This window comes from Colias philodice, chromosome 18 (genome assembly GCF_061535455.1).
Source record: "Colias philodice isolate Cphi_HAF_F1 chromosome 18, ilColPhil1 Martin Lab GWU primary, whole genome shotgun sequence".
Lineage (NCBI taxonomy): Eukaryota > Metazoa > Arthropoda > Insecta > Lepidoptera > Pieridae > Colias > Colias philodice.
In genome coordinates, this window is record NC_143103.1 from 3405732 (window position 1) to 3423473 (window position 17742).

The 17742-nt window shown below is 34.4% G+C and overlaps 1 protein-coding gene across 1 annotated transcript in view; it reads right to left on the reverse strand.

The window, feature by feature from the left end:
• The window catches only part of LOC149480322 (uncharacterized), a 48523-nt gene that overhangs the window by 29775 nt on the left and 1006 nt on the right, over positions 1 to 17742 (reverse strand). The gene's annotated exons all lie outside the window — the stretch shown is intronic.

Below are 17742 nucleotides of genomic sequence, written 5' to 3' on the forward strand. Positions count from 1 at the left end.
ATCAACTTTCAAACCTGCGCCCTACCCGAGCGGGCTTTAAAACTAATATAGAGTTAAGAGTGTTGTAGGTTGAGTACTTGATAGTTTCACATGTATCAATTAAGCTGTAAGAGGTATTCGTGTCGTTTTCTCCTATTGATTGACTTTGCTCGCCGTTAAGACCTTTCCCACCTCTACTTAGACTTGACATGGCCATAAAATACATGTAAGTACCTTTTCTGTGAACTATATTTTAATTTTATATTATCTGTGTTACAATGTAGAGAAATAAATATCATTACAATTGAAAGAGTCGGTGAACCAATTTAAGAATCCGGGCACGACACTCAAAAACAGTTATTAAATAATGCAGTGCATAACGAATGCATAATAAATTACTGATGTCGAAAATAAGGACAGACTTATGATCTGGTTTCGAATAAAGATAACATGTTTTAAACTGGCTTGGAGCAATTTGAAGGCGACAAAATTATTAGTATAAGTGCTAAGTAGGTAGAACAATAATTACAAAATGCCTATAGACAAGGTATTTGGTAATGATGGGACTAATTGCATTTCAAAGAATCATTAAAAATTGAAATATAGTAACTGCGAAAGCGCGCGAGTCGAAGATCGATGCGTCATTGCTTTTTTTGTAATTATCGTATCAATGTTTCTGCTATAAGCGATCATGACGCAGTTCTGTAGTTATAGAGGTTAACATGGACCAAAACGAGGTTCACGATGGACCGTGACCCAGATAACGTATTTGTGCAGGAGAATCAAGACTGTGACCACAGCGGAAAAAAATAATTCAATGAACTGTAAAATGGATGACAAATACATTTTTCTTGGAGTATGATATCATGGGAATAAATAGTGTTTGATAAAATTTTTGGGAGAACCTACATCTACATGTTGTTCAAAAGTTATGTCGGAATAAGTATTATTGTGACAATTTTTTGAACCGAATAAAAAGTAACAAATATTAACCATTTCATTTTCAGGATGACCAAAATTGGCATTTGAAAGGGAGCTCTAAGTTAGCTCTATGTTTGAAAAAAGGGCAGAAGAAATATTCTTCGTTTAAGTTTCAAAACAATCATCGTACACTAATAGACCAACCAGTTTAACATTTAATTCACATAAGCACATCGTGTCACGGCATTTTAACATCTTGTTAATGTGTTTCTGTAATGACATTTTAAATTAAAACCTAGCAGGAACATCGTGACGGACGGTGTGGTCAATGTCACAATGAATTGAAACGGTGTAAGGTTTGAAGTGACTTTATTTATAGGCGTGTTATAGCGTCACCTCTGTTACATCATTATGCTTGGGTGAGTCGTGTTTTTTGTTTGCTGTGCCTTAATGGCTGTATTAATTTATGGACACGCAAACCAAAGTGGCAATGTTAAGGCTTCGATACTTGTTAGTCTTTTATTACAATACACGTTATGGCCATTATCCTATTTAAGATTGGCTGGAGATAAGCTACGCCCAAGTCGGACAGCAACCTTTCACATTTTTTGCAATATTAACCAATACATTTTGCTTAAGAACATAACGGTCCACTATCCGAGTTTTCACAGTCGTTTTTAGAGCTTCTTTGCTTTTATTGCGATCGCCAAAGTACTTATATAGAAAAATGCAATCTATTTCAAAGTTAGTCACATTGACCGATGATATAAAGATTACCAACAATGTGAGGGCGTGGGAGTGCTGCCGGGTTATCAGTTTCTATCGCATTTTGCATTAACTAAGATTGATGTTTTGCATCCGCTCTTAGTAGCTTTTTGTTAAATTGGCGTACCTTACGTAAAACATTATATAGCATTAATACTATAAGCTATAAAATATGATCGATTAACAGTATAATGAACAACTTGGTGTGTAATTTATTAATTTCATCACATCCTGTTTTATAAGGAGAGAAAGGTGTGTACAAGTATATCATGATAAATAATTATATTTAATGAAAGGGCAATTCAACGGTGACTTCCTCTTGCTATTAAATGCTGTTAATTTATATCACTATAAAACAATATATACAGAGATTTCCACATCACATCAGCCTATTCCCGTCCACTGCTGGACGTAGGCCTCTCCCAGATCGCGACACTTTTCTCTTTGTGCAGAGATTAAAAAAAATTAAAATACGTTTTTTTTACTTTGAAATACATTTTTTTGCAGTTAACGTAAAGTTCAACTATAACAAAGAGGTACGACTCACATTTAAATCACTGATTGAATAACATTATTTGATATTTTCAATTTGAACATTCATCATTACATCTTAAAATAATGGAGAATTTACATCATTATTTCAATTGACTAAATCGCTCATCAGAACCTTTTATTGGTTCTTCTTCTCCATCGGACTCTACGTAATAACACCAGAAAAAAAAACCAACGTTCAACGAGAAAATCATTAGACCACAAACTTGCATTAATTCCAAGGCAATATGTAATCAGTATCGCTTTGCTAAAGGAAATCCTATAGGAAGTCGAGCACACCCATAAACAGCCAGATAGGTTATCGTTTGCATATGCATAGACCAATAAATCCATTATAATTCCCCCCAAGTGAATAGGCACTACAAATCGGCGCCATATTTACGCGAGCGGCGCGTGCGCAGAACGGATACACTCCGTATAAATAGATGCTTGTCTATTTTAGTCGGGACGGAGCGCCACAGGGCGGCCATGTGCCACTAAAGATGATGTCTGGGATCCCATTTGGTTGATTAAATTCTAGAGCAATGACTCGTTTATACGCCCTTAATGCAGTGTTTGGTTTGCAGGATTGAATAGAACATGCTTTGATCTGGGCTCATATTCAAAATAGATATTTGAATTGCAAAATAAAATCTTCTTTCAAAAATAAGTTAACTAGTAACTTCCAGTACAAAATAAAATAAAATTTCCAAAATAAAGTAGATTTCAAACATTGTAGAACAAAAAACTGTGTATTTGAACAAATGGTCATCAATAGTAAAGGTGGATTACCTTCACAATATACTCGGCTATCCTCATAGGTAAATACTTATGAAGAAATCCAATAAGAAAAATGTACATGTCTGCGTACACGCTAACACATTTGTACACATGTCGTGTTATACCTTCAAATTAGTTGAGGTTAAGTAAATTCGCTACTTACTATTTATCCGACAAATATTTCAAACAAAACATGATCCGTGTCACAGTACACCGAAGCAAGGTCAGGGGCTCACAGTTGTTTAGTTTACAAATATTTATCTCTCCACTTAGACAGAAACGCATTTCGCGTGGGAACCAACACTTGTACTTATCGCTCAATGGAAATCCTTATTTCCCACGGCGTAAAGGTGAAAATTAATGCATTATTGCTTCACTACAACCCGTCTATTAGTACTGCAAGCGACACGATAGATTTTCTCCAGAAAAACATTTAACGTGTCTGAAAAAGCCAACAATAAATACTAAACAATGAAGCTGCTTAGATATTTCTTTAACACACAATAATGGAGCAAAGCATTTTTCCGGGCGTCAATCACGTCAAATATTTAGGCAAATTCAAATAAACCCACAATAAGGACAATCTAGTTGTTCTTATTATTATTTTAAGGACGCTGTCACAAATCTGCGTTACTCAAATTTAGGTATCTAACGACGTAACTTTGTTCGCGGCAATATCACGCTCACGTAAACATAGCGCATTCCATTTTATAGACCATCTTCATACTTGATATTATTTTTGATTTTTGATATAATGTATTTTTATTGAAATTGATTCCAGAAGATTACTAGGAACTTTAATAATTCATTTTGTTACTTTTATTAGTAGGTACGATCCTAATAAGTATGTTAGTATATTCAAACAACTTAAAAAAGTGTGACTATTTTACATCATTATTTCATTGAATAACAATCTATGAATTGTATACAATATCAAAGCTTTTTAAGAAATGTAGAATTATTATCATACATATGATGTTACCGGCACTGTATTAAATCCGGCATTGTATACAATTCTTAGTAAATGTATGTTATTCCGAAAAATAGTCGGAATGAAATAAATTATAGGTATTCGTCACATAACACATTACCTAGGATACTCTTAAATCTGAACTTTTCCTACGTAGCAAACACATTTGCAAGTGTGGGTAGTTTTTGGGGTAGCTATTAACCAATATGAGGTCAAAACTAAAATCCCAGATGGCGCCGACGAAAATTTTACATCTTTTCGTCATGGGTGTCATTTTCAAGGTTTTGGAGTAGCTCTTAACAAATATGAGGTCAAAACTAAAATCCAAGATGGCGCCGACGAAAATTTGACTTTTTTCGTGATGGGTGTCATTTTCATGGTTTTTGGGGTAGCTATTAACGAATATGAGGTTAAAACCAAAATCCAAGATGGCGCCGACGAAAATTTGACTTTTTTCGTGATGGGTGTCATTTTCATGGTTTTTGGGGTAGCTATTAACGAATATGAGGTTAAAACCAAAATCCAAGATGGCGCCGACGAAAATTTGACATCTTTTCGTCATAGGTGTAATTTTCTTAATAATAAAGAAGTAAACTAAAATAAAATAACAGATTTTCGTCGGCGCCATCTTGGATTTTATTTTTGACCTCATATTGGTTAATAGCTACCCCAAAAACCATGAAAATGACACCCATGACGAAAAGATGTAAAATTTTCGTCGACGCCATCTTGGATTTTATTTTTGACCTCATATTGGTTAATAGCTACCCCAAAAACCATGAAAATGACACCCATGACGAAAAGATGTAAAATTTTCGTCGACGCCATCTTGGATTTTATTTTTGACCTCATATTGGTTAATAGCTACCCCAAAAACCATGAAAATGACACCCATGACGAAAAGATGTCAAATTTTCACCGGCGCCATCTTGGATTTTAGTTCTGACCTCATATTGCGTAATATCCACCCCAAAAATCATGAAAATGACACCCATCACGGAAAGATGTAAAATTTTCGTCGGCGCCATCTTGGATTTTATTTTTGACCTCATATTGATTAATAGCTACCCCGAAAACCATGAAAATGACACCCATGACGAAAAGATGTAAAATTTTCGTCGGCGCCATCTTGGATTTTAGTTTTGACCTCATATTAGTTAATAGCTACCCCAAAAACCATGAAAATGACACCCATGACGAAAAGATGTCAAATTTTCACCGGCGCCATCTTGGATTTTAGTTCTGACCTCATATTGCGTAATATCCACCCCAAAAACCATGAAAATGACACCCATCACGGAAAGATGTAAAATTTTCGTCGGCGCCATCTTGGATTTTATTTTTGACCTCATATTGGTTAATAGCTACCCCAAAAACCAGGAAAATGACACCCATGACGAAAAGATGTAAAATTTTCGTCGGCGCCATCTTGGATTTTAGTTTTGACCTCATATTAGTTAATAGCTACCCCAAAAACCATGAAAATGACACCCATGATGAAAAGATGTAAAATTTTCGTCGGCGCCATCTTGGATTTTATTTTTGACCTCATATTGGTTAATAGCTACCCCAAAAACCATGAAAATGACACCCATGACGAAAAGATGGCAAATTTTTGTCGGCGCCATTTTGGATTTAAGTTTTGTCAAATTGCTTTACCCCACCAATCCGTTCAACAACCCATAAAAAAAGAGGATCTCAGTCAACATAATTTTTAAAACATAATTTTAAATTACAAATAACTGGAATATGAAACTTATACAGTTTACTCTTATAAAGTATCAAATATTTCAAATCACGAAAACGACAGTATACGCACAATAATCTTTTTCTAATTCGTTTTTATTTTTGGGACGAGGAGCGATACACCCGTCCTTCCAAGAGCGCTTCTGAGCGCGGTCTGACGACCCGCGAGAGCAAAATGTATGAAGAAATCGACAAGTATTTTTAATTTAGCTTATAATTGAAATAAAATTTTGATTTAGATACAAAAAAATTATCACAATCTATAAAGGACTATATATCCCTCAATAATTTATAGGTAAGAAGATAGATTAGGCTTTTAATTTTCTTAAAAGTGTACCGGTTTAGACCCCATTTTTTTGCATTTTATGCGATCATTGTGCTGGGAAAATCGTATTTCAGTGACAATTTTGTATGACGTCGTACAATTTTTATAAGATCATCGTAGAACTGAATATATTATCTTTAAATTAAGATATTACTTTGTTCTCACGTGTAAGTGCTTTGAGTTAAAATTGTACCGTAAAATAGCGGTTTTTGTTAAAAAACTGTTATAGCACCCTTAAGGATAATAAACATCGCGTATGCGGGTGGTCACGTAGGTACCTATCTAACAGGATTGTGCTCGTTTTAATTTAAAATGTAAAGCCCAAGCTTATTACAAGAATGACTTGCTCTTCTGATCATAATGGCACTTTGGTAAGTGCAGTCGAGTGTAACTTGTCAAGATTAGACACACTCGCGTATTTCACAATTATTTTTTAATAAAAAAGACTAGAAAGGTTCCAAGAATAAGGCCATACCACAAATACTTTAAATAAGTTGAATCACACGAAACATATGTCATACGAACATTGAGGGTATTTAAATCTCTCAGATCAATGACCTCTTCACATCGACCCCTCTGTCTCAAGCAGGGCTTTGCAGATTACAAGAGGACCGGATTTTAAGACTATTTATACATTTGGGGCAATTATACAGGCATACAAAGTAAAGAAATGAAAAATTTATTGTGAATGAAATTAAATTATTAATTTCTATTAAATTGCTACTAATAATGTAATATGTACATATAAATAAATTGTAGCACATACTTTACCAGTTTAAAAAGATAAAACAAATATCAATGAACGAAATAACTGTAAATACAAAAACGAGTAAAAGATGTTGAATTTTTTACATACGTACGTGACTTAACTTCATTACGCAAGTATGAAAAACAAATTTATTCTACGGTTCAAAATGTATATAAAACGCCTTTCTTTACATAGTAAAGGGGTCAGAACGGGCACCTTCTGCGTGCCCTTTTTGACATTTCCACTATTGTCTATCCCATCTCATAATTCCAGGAATTATATCACTATGAAACAATCTTCATACTGAGCTCCTTTCCCACTTAGGATTAACATAAAGCACATTATCTTCAGTCATCTAACACTTCTACTTTATCCATCAGACCACATAAGCCAATAATCGTTTTCAATTATCCCATACGTCTACACCATAAAACTAATAAGACGTACCAATAAATCAAACTGAGCACAGAAAATGTGTTCCCAGTAATTAATGCCTAGAGCTTTACAATCTTGCTCCTACGATAAATACTATAAGAATAGAAACGGTTATTTGTTGTCGTAATCCAAGTTACGAAATACGACAGGCACCGCATCGTAAATGTGTTGGCGTACGTACACGTAAAACTGGAGCATCGACATCTGGTGAGAAAAGCAAGTAATAACCAGCTAGTAATAACCAGGATGTTTCAGGTTGAAATTTTTAATGATGCATGTAACCTGGCGCTGGTTGTAATTAAGGTACCGTGTAAGCCCATCAATTTTCTATTCACGAATATATTAATGAATGATTCACAGCTGAAGTAGGGGCGTATAGGCTGGAAATTCATCTTACATTATACAAGCTTAATTGAGTCGAAATGTGCAAGATTTATGCGAGTAAACATGCATCTTGTACATGAAGTAAAACCTTTATCAGATTATGATGAAAAAAGTAATACGGAATTAAACTTAGACGCTATATTGACTGTGACTGTGAAATAACCAGTAGTAGATTTAAGAAGGAGAAAGTTGAAGTTTATGAAGTTTACAGGATCATGTAAAATCGAATAAGTTATAAATTTTTAAGGATTATAACGAACAATATTACACCGAAATTTGTTCAGATGCCAAGGTTATTTGTCTACATTATGACAAATATGCTTTAATAGCTTGAATTAAAATACCTATTAATATAGTTTACCTCATACGGCGTGAAACATGTTTTCCTTGTACAAGTTTAAATTACTCGTAAAGAGTTACTGTATGATGTATCCCAGAAGGCAGAATCATACATTGACGCAATAAAGCACAATAATGATAAATGCAATTAGCTTAATCTATTCACAACAATGACATTGGAACTAAAACGACAACCGAAACAGTAGACAAGCGTAATTCAATTCTTGATAACATAATGGTCAAGATAATGAATGAAGGGTATAAAAAGGATGTATTCAACAAGAAAACATTAAAGGCAGAACTACGAACAAAGAACTGCTGCAGAGAACAATTGCGTTTAATGGATCGGTAAATAAAAGGAGTGGCTGTGATGTTATGGAAGACCTTGACCTGATAAAGTAAATAACGTAGTGTCAAGTTATGGGTGCACAGTGAAAACAACGCAACCTTTAAAATGTGTTTAAAATGCGCTTCATGTTTCAATAACTAGGTATATTATAAACAAATTGCTATAACTAATGTTGCAAACGAATAAACAGCTAAATGCTTATAGCATTAGTGTCCTCGATCTATTGAGAAATTGAGAACTTATGCTTCAAACAAACTATAATTTATTAAAAGCCACTGATATGTACATTTGATAGTTTCATTAACTTTAAGGTGATGAATTAATTTTTCTAACATTTACGGCCCTTTTTAAACCTTCGTAATTTTTATATTATTAAAGTTGTCGTGATGAAAATTCTTGACAAGAAAGTTCAATAGTAACACAATACGTCTACCGTTTTAGAAACATGATTCCATGATATTTTCTCGATAGAAAAAAAATACAAAGTTCTCATTGTTATTTTTTTTTAATCTCTGGCATCTTCAAAATAACAAACGTAAAGTTACGACTTTTTGGATATTAACTATAAAATATACAACCTATACGTCTACCGTGTTAGAATTTTGAAATATGCGATGGTTTTGAAATAAACAAGAAATACTTGAAATTAGCGCCTGACCAGCCAATATAGCGAGAGCCGCCCTGTACCTTCCTACCCCGATCTGCACGAGTCATTCCATAGTCATTCCCGCTACGGCCGTCACACGGGGAACTTGTGTCGCTTGCGCAATCGTAAAAAAGGGTGACAACACGATAAGACAAAATGAGACAAATGGGGACAATAAAGAAAATAAGAAGAAGAAACAATAAATTACAGTTAAATCAACCTATCTCAAAAACTATAAGAGATACTTTGATCAAACCAAAAATCGTTGAAAGAGTTAATTAGCATGCATCACCTCTATTTTTTTTAGAATTTTATACCCCGTAGTTATAAAAATAGAGGGGGGGGGACATACTTTTTACGACTTTGAGAGCTGATATCTCAAAAACCGTTCACTTTAAGAAAAATGTTTTTTAGAAAACTTTATATCATTTTAAAAGACCTTTCCATTGATACCCCACACGGGTATGTACATCGAAAAAAAAAATTTCATCCCTCAGTTACATGTATGGGGGGCCCCACCCCCAATTCTTTTTTTTACTATTTAGTGTCATATTTTTGTAGCGGTTCATACAACACATATTCCCATCAAATTTCATCACTGTAGTACTTATAGTTTCCGAGTAAATCGGCTGTGACAGACGGACAGACGGACAGACGGACAGACGGACATGACGAAACTATAAGGGTTCCGTTTTTGCCATTTTGGCTACGGAACCCTAAAAAGGTTGAAGGAAAAAGAATGCTTACAATTGGAACAAATTAATGAAGTAAGTTGGTTTTATTTTAAATTTGATGATAATTGTATTATAGACGATGTTTGATATGTACCCCTGTTTTAAGTACATAACGAATGTGTAAGATTTTTTCATTTATAGCATAAATAATCTTTTCAGAAATCCGGAATCCAGAAGGAAAATAAACCCACTGATTGTTCACAATGTGAACCCACTCCTTCGTAAGTACCTTTATTCAGTCAAAAATGTATGTTATCAACGCTCTACTGGTTTTATCGCATGATTCCATTTTTAGCAAAAAGCAACAAAGTGCAAAGAAATAAAAAATCATGGTGAACTTAGTGGAAGTATGGTGGACGTAATATGGAATTATGGAACAGGAGCTCGTTGGAGTAGTATTATATTTTAAAAAAATACGAAAAAATTTCAAGAATTTCTTAGTAGGTGGTAGATAAGTATGTTGTATAAAGAATTTGATGTTGATATTTATTTCATTTATACTTACTACACCTGTGCGGGAAATTGCTTAGTACTAAAACCGGTTTATATTCATATTTACATAGTAATGTGAGTTTTCATTTCGAAAAATTTTGTGTAAGTATATTAAATTGAGTTCCTGGGTGATCTGGAAACACAATTGGGCCCGGAGGATGGCGCTGCAGTCACTCCTCCTAATCACATGAACCGATTTGGATGAATATTTGTGTGCACATTTCATTGTTGTGGGATGATTGGTTGATTCGTTTTCACATTAGCTAATATTATGTATTTTTGTTGTTAGAAAGTAAACTTAATTTAATGTTTATAATACATTATTATTGGTATAAATAAGCCAGTGTTCGTCTCACATTGCTGTACCTGCCTACCTATCCTACCAGGGCCTAACTTTGTTCTGGCTATTTTATTTTGATTATTTGTAATGATAATTACAATTATAATAGAGTGCAAAAAATAAATACATGCGTCAATATATTTTGTGTTTTTTTTAAACAATTTTTTTATTTAAAAAAATATCATTCCAAACGCGGCTTTGCCCGCGTGGAATTAGGTTATATCGTGAATCCTGTTTTATCCCACAGAAGTGTTCAGTTCGGATAAAAAGTATCCTATGTGTAAATCCAGGCAATAAGCTATATTTTATCAAAATTGGTAATGTAGTCTTGACGTGATTAAGTAACAACTAACAAAAAAATATACAAATTAACATCCAAAGTTTCGCATCAGTTTTACTGTATTAGCGATATCTTCCACTCTTGACTTTGACTGAGAAGAATTAGGGTTTATAACTTCTTTCAGAAATAGTACCTTTCATTTCTGGGCATGATGTAATATCTACGTCAGCATCAAATTCTATCTAAATCAATTCAGTAGTCCGCGTAATTAGGTACCATTTCATCTTTTCAGAGTAACAATATTTTTTGTTATTTTAAAGATTATTTATAACCTGTATTATTTTGTAATAAAGTAAACATTACGAAATAATAATAATTAATAATTATTAATAATGTCTAAGTAGTTGTTAAAAAGAAGATAATTTTGTGTTTATAAGCAAGAAAATAAAACCAATAAATCAACAATTAAATATATGTATAACAATATTATAACTGTATGACGACTCCATACATGTTTGTCCCGAGTCGGCCAGCGGCAGCGCGGCGAGTATGCAAGAATGACTTCGCGCACACCCGCGTTCGCGATAGCGAGCTATTAGACTCCGCCCGCCAAGCAGTGGATTTTTTTTTGTGTATCGTCTTAACGATACGACAATATCTGGTGGCTAAAAATATGTTGTGGTTTTCAAGTAATGTGATACGTGTTAAATAAAATCAATACACGTAGCTTGATTAATTTATCAAAATACAGTAAGATTGAGACAATGTAGAATATATTGCGCTCAATGAATGCAATGTTCAAATAGCTAAGTTTAATTGGTATTACATCAGTATTAACTGGTACGTGGTCAAGCCACAAACACCGTATTGTTTCTAACAGAAATTCTACGTAACCCGCTCGGGTGAAGTCAGGAGAATATAAATAGAATTTTGAATTGGAACGAGACGAGTTTGAATTTTCACGCCGCGATTTATGACTGTAACACCAAAATAAATATTACGAGCCGTAAGCCTACCGTAAAACCAGTACAAAGCAACTTTAAGACCATTAAAACAGTGATTAGTTTTTCCTATAGGCACGTACATATTTTCTTATCTAATAAATAATGTATTATCAACTGAGCCAACCTCTATGAATCACGAATTAAAAATAAATACAGCTTTTATTTCATTAGTTCCAAATCAGATGTCAATATTACATTGAACATATTCGTTCGAAGGTGCCCAACCCGATCACCTTCTTCTGAATACGTTTTCCAATCCGCAAAGTGACGTCATTGATGGTAGAGCAGAAAAACCGGTCCGTATCATGCGTGACCGCTGTAGTCATCCGCGATCCTGAATCATCCATGTGTATTGTGGTTAACGACTCATGTAGTATTCGACGTATACAACATCTATTGAAAGAAACATATCATACTATTTCATTAGTGCACGACTTAAAACTCAAGAACAGTTACCTCATTATAATACATACGATGATAAAACCTGATTTTAGGAAGTTCATCAAGGATAATCAAATACATCAGCAACATCGTAATATACAAGAGGTGACGTGATATTGATGAACCTTATTAAGATGATATCATAAATCAAGTGCGGAATGCAACATTAATTTAATACCAGACGCTGCTGTTATAATCAAGTACATAAACATAATTTGTTATGTGTTAGGAAACATGGAGCAAGTGTGCTAAATAACAGGCCGTTTGAAATTATAAATAACCAATAAGGTAACGCAGGAAATAGTAAGTGACAATTATCATCTTGAATAATTGCATGTAATTGCAGTTGATGCAGAAGATAATATTTACTTCATCCATAAATAATCTGGTTTCACTCTTCATACTCATATTTATCATGGCTATAAAACTTTCACAAAAAGGGTAGGTACAAGGCAGGAAATGGGAATCCCGGGAACGGTAAATAAAGAAAATCTGAAGACCACATCGTAATTTCTCAGAATCAACGTTAATATATAAATGTAAGAAAGTTTAGACACTTCCTAAATTCAAAGCCACACACTAAAAACACAGGAAGCAATTAGCGAATTCCACAAACGAATATGTATTTAACTGAACCAGAGACAAATCTGGGAATAGTGCTGGGAGTTCTTGCCGCACAAAAGACTTAAAATGGTCAGACATTCGCGCATAAGAAGCAATTAGTTGGTCGGGTGGAGGGAAAGGGGGCGGAATGCGCGCGACCGTTAGCGTCCGGCAGCCAGCCCTAGTTGGTGACACTCCTTCCACGCTGCATCTCGATCTTGTACAATTGTTCTACTATTTACTTACCGGATATATTTTAAAACAACTCACATAATTATGGTCAATTTAGTCTTTAAACTTGCGCAAGAGACTGCTGTTATACCAATTACATTATCATTATAACTATGTACTTATTAAGGTTACGAAGCAGTGTGGGACCTCTGATTGCATGTGAAACACTACATGTATAGTGTATGGATTAAATCCATAACAATGATCGAATTTATCCAACACCCGATAATGCGGGCTCTTTATAACATTTAACCATGACAGGCTGTGTACGTGGGCTCATGGGGCGATGAATATTATCGTAAACGTTTTTAGATAAGGCACATATCACCCTTTCTGCTTTACCTACATGATACATCAGCTAATAAAATCGATTCTTAATTTAGATGAATGTGTATTATGTAAGCAACAACCAATGTATAAAACCTATGTATATGATTACAATCATTGGCGACAACTATACACATTATTTCCATAAAATATTGACTATGAAATCATTTAATACGCTCCTTTTAAAATTAACGAAACTGTTAACCTCTCTTTATTTGATATGGAAGTAAAAGAAAGCAAACATCTATTGACATCATAGTAAATGTCAGTCACGAAACGGTAAGAAAAACATCACTACATAGTATAAAACAAAGTCGCTTTCCCTGTCCCTATGTCCCTATGTCCCTATGTCCCTTTGTACGCTTAAATCTTTGAAACTACGCAACGGATTTTGATGCGGTTTTTTTTAATAGATAGAGTGATTCAAGAGGAAGGTTTATATGTATAATAACATCCATTAAGTAGTGGAGAAGTACTGTTATTTTTCAGGTTTCTAATGTGATGTCGTAAAAAATTACATTTATTCCGCTTACATTGCAAACGCAGGCTGAACCCTACGAGTTTTATCAAAATAATGTACTAAGTATTATACACATTGAAAAGGTCTACAGGAAAGTCCGCGATGGTATATGTCTATCTCTTATGGATAACCCACAATAACTTTTTTTTGTCATTTACTTTTTACGACAAATAATGGCTAATTTTCGAAGCGATTTTAACCAATACAGCATTAATCCTTAACCAATTAAATACCATGGATACATTGTTCATTTAGTATAGATCTATATTGCCCTTTACACCGTATGATTTAAGTGAATATTTTCGAAGATATTACAGATTTAAAAATTGCGGGACGTAGCGTTTGCGGCCGCCCGGCTATGTATTTTATACCCGTGCGATGCCGGAGCGGGCCGCTATATTTTTATACCTATACAACGTTCACAATTTTTCTGTAGTGTATTTAGTATCAGCATTGCACCCGTGCGAAGCCGGGGCGGGTCGCTAGTTCTAAATAATTCCTTTAATCCTTATTTTTCCAACAGAAATTCCAGTCAAAACAACGCTCATTTGTCTAACTCACCAACAAAATATTGACTCGTATCGATACTTTGAACCCCTTATCTAACATTCCATTGTGCGTTCACAGTTATCAATCAAGTTGTGAGTTGTCATAAAATCGCTCAGTAAGATATTTACTGCAAGTGTCCGCTAAATTTAGCCAAGTCAACAACCTACAGCACGTTGGTCATGCACCTCATCTGCATAGGGTGACAATGAGCGGATGATAACGTTATCTAGTAGCGGGATGGAGACGCCGGATATACACTCTACATAGTTATCTCGCAGCCTATAGGATACTTGAAGAAAACTACTACGGACTTATGTGCATTCAATTTTAACTCGAGTCTATAGTTGGTTAAGTTAGGTCTTCATATCCTATGAATATACATATTGTATTTTATAAGAAGTAGGTCCTTACTATTCTCAGCTAATATTATAAATTCTAAAGTGTGTTTGTTTGCCTTTCTTTCATGTAGCAAAGGAGCCATGTTACGATATGATTTTTGTGTGATATTATAGGCTATTTTTTACCGCAGTGAAACATCTCATTCCCATGGGAATTTACTGTGATTACGCGGGCGTAGCCGCGGGCGGAAAGCTAATAAAACAGGCAACAAAGAGAATGAAATTAATTTTAAGTATAATAGCAGTTCACAAGGAAAGACCAATAATTCCAACGAACTTTAAGGTGTAAAAATATCCAAATGAAGCATATCATTATCATTGAAGTGTTTTAACAGTAGACACAAAATAATCTAAATTAGTAAGTAACAGATATAACGATTGTAATATAAAGATAACTCACTCTTGAGACTAAAGTAGATGTTATGCAAACGTTCATATCTTATCTTAAGCAATGCTTATATTATTTGCTAAAACTAGACGTATTCATGTACATATTGTATTTAGCAAGGTAGATAGGGTAAGACGATTTTCATTTTAAGAATGGCATCTACTTTATAGCAGCATACACCATCGTGTTGTGTCCCGTTCATCATGTTGGTTAGGGAGCCAGGTGCAAATTTGGTTAACTATTTCCTCTCAAGAGATAATTCGTCAGACGCATGAGAGTATAGTATTATAAAGCCTCGTGAACGTCAGCTGGCGCTCGGTTGGGGGGGTGAGCGGTTGTAGCCTCCCAAGCACATAGGAAAAAAAATACATTCATTCATTCATTTCCTCTCAGCTAAAAATTTGTCAAATTGTAGCTAACCCAATATCTCAACGAAAAAAAAAAGTCAGCTGGTTACAACATGGTGTATTATACGTCAGCTGGTGTCTCGAACATGAAAGTTAAATTTAAAGAAAAATTTATTTTCCGTTATTTCCTCTCAAACAAAAATTTACCTGATGATAGCCTATATGTAACTGTGGATAAATATATATGTCAGCTGGCTGTATCTTGGTGGAAAAACCGTCAGCTGATACGGGAGGCTACAACCGCTCTTCCCCCCAACCGAGCTCCAGCTGACGTTCACGAGGCTTCATAATACTATACTTTGATGCATTTTACTAATTACCGCTTGAGAGGAACTTGGTCATAAAATCTGCTGCTGGCTCCCGGACCATGTCAAGTTTTTCGTAAAATCGAGAGCTTAAAAAAAAACTTGAATATGATCTTGTTCTGTTAATTTCGAAATATATTCATGTAAGAATATATTACGAGCAAACTTCGAGGTAAATAACCAATTACTTATCGTCAAAACTCTGGTTATGCCCATACGAGAGATGGCCATGAAAATGAGTTTCTTTAAAAGGAAATGTATGCCATATGTACAGATTTTGTATTGCAAATTTAACACTTAATCAAATACATATTTTGAGTTGTTACCCGATAAAATGGTTTTGCTTTTATTACATTTTAAATATTATGAAAGTTTAACTATTGATGAAAATTATAGCTGAGCATAATACCTACCGTACGTTCTACTATAGGTACTGTATAATATACGAATAGCAATAACCCATGGAAAATAAGACGTTTAAATTAGGTAATACGATTTATATCTTATTTCCATTCGTCTAGAACTAATTCGGCCCAATAAGGACACCAACTTTTCTCGGCTCAGATTTACTTCAATGTCTAGTTTTTTCTCTCTCTAAGTATTGCCATTTAAGGTAAAGCCATTTTCGCGATCGTGCTTAACAATTTACTATCTCGTTTTAAAATATTCAAGATATTTAAGTTCCCGTAAACGTTGAATAATTCATACACATTAAATTATTATGGTGGGTGAATATCAAGCGCCATTTTGAAAGTTATCTTTTAGATTGGCGTAGGCGCCTTAACTCATTTCTTATGAATATAAAGATGGAAATAGTTAACATAAATAATTTCTGTACTGTAATAACATCTTAGTGCAAGAGATGATGCAATTGAATTTATCGATTGCTTTTACTTATCTTAAAACAAATATGTAACGAATACATTTACGAAATCGATTAAACAACATGATATGCTACTAGCTACTGCTTGTGCTATGCTATCTTGATGTAATTTCCATGTCACAGTCGGTAGTTCACCTGTATTGGTCAAAAAACTTGCTCAGTAAAACATACCGTCCGCGAAGGACGCATGCCTGCGTACACGCATCATGCGTCTCGCTCGCACATCACCCATCTCCCTTTCTCAGTAGCCCCTGCGAATCTGGTACTACTTTTATTACTATGGAAACCTGTTAGGTCTTTTCCCATCAGCGGCTAATGAATATTGACAAAATATGTGATTTGCAAATTATTACTTAGGCCGAAAAAGAGGCAATGTATAAAAGATTATTTGAATTCAACACTTGAGTGTTATCGAAGTGTATTTTATCGTGGAAACAACATAATTTTAAATTTTAAAGCCCCAGAAAACTTCAATTACGAGGGATTCATACCCGCGTTTTTAACCGTACCGTGGTGGTAACACCTGAACTCTTGGCCACCCGTGATCTCATTTCAGCCATAGAACTTTGTCTACTGTTTTGGTTTTCCTTTTCTTATTCTTAAAATGTAATAATGAATTTGAATGCTATAGAACTAAATTATAATCTGCATGTGCAAAAGATTATAATTTCAAGAAGTTTATGAATGAATCTAGACTATTATTATAAAGCTGAAGAGTTTGTTTGTTTGAACATGCTAATCTATGCGCTATCTACTGGTCCGATTTGAAAAATTCTATCGGTGTTAGATAGCCCATTTATTGAGGAAGGCTATAGGCTATATATCATCTCGCTAAGACCAACAGAAGCAGAGTGCTGCAGGCAAAACGGCGGAGCACAGCTAGTGCATAGAGTTTTCATTATTCTATCGTAATTCTAACATT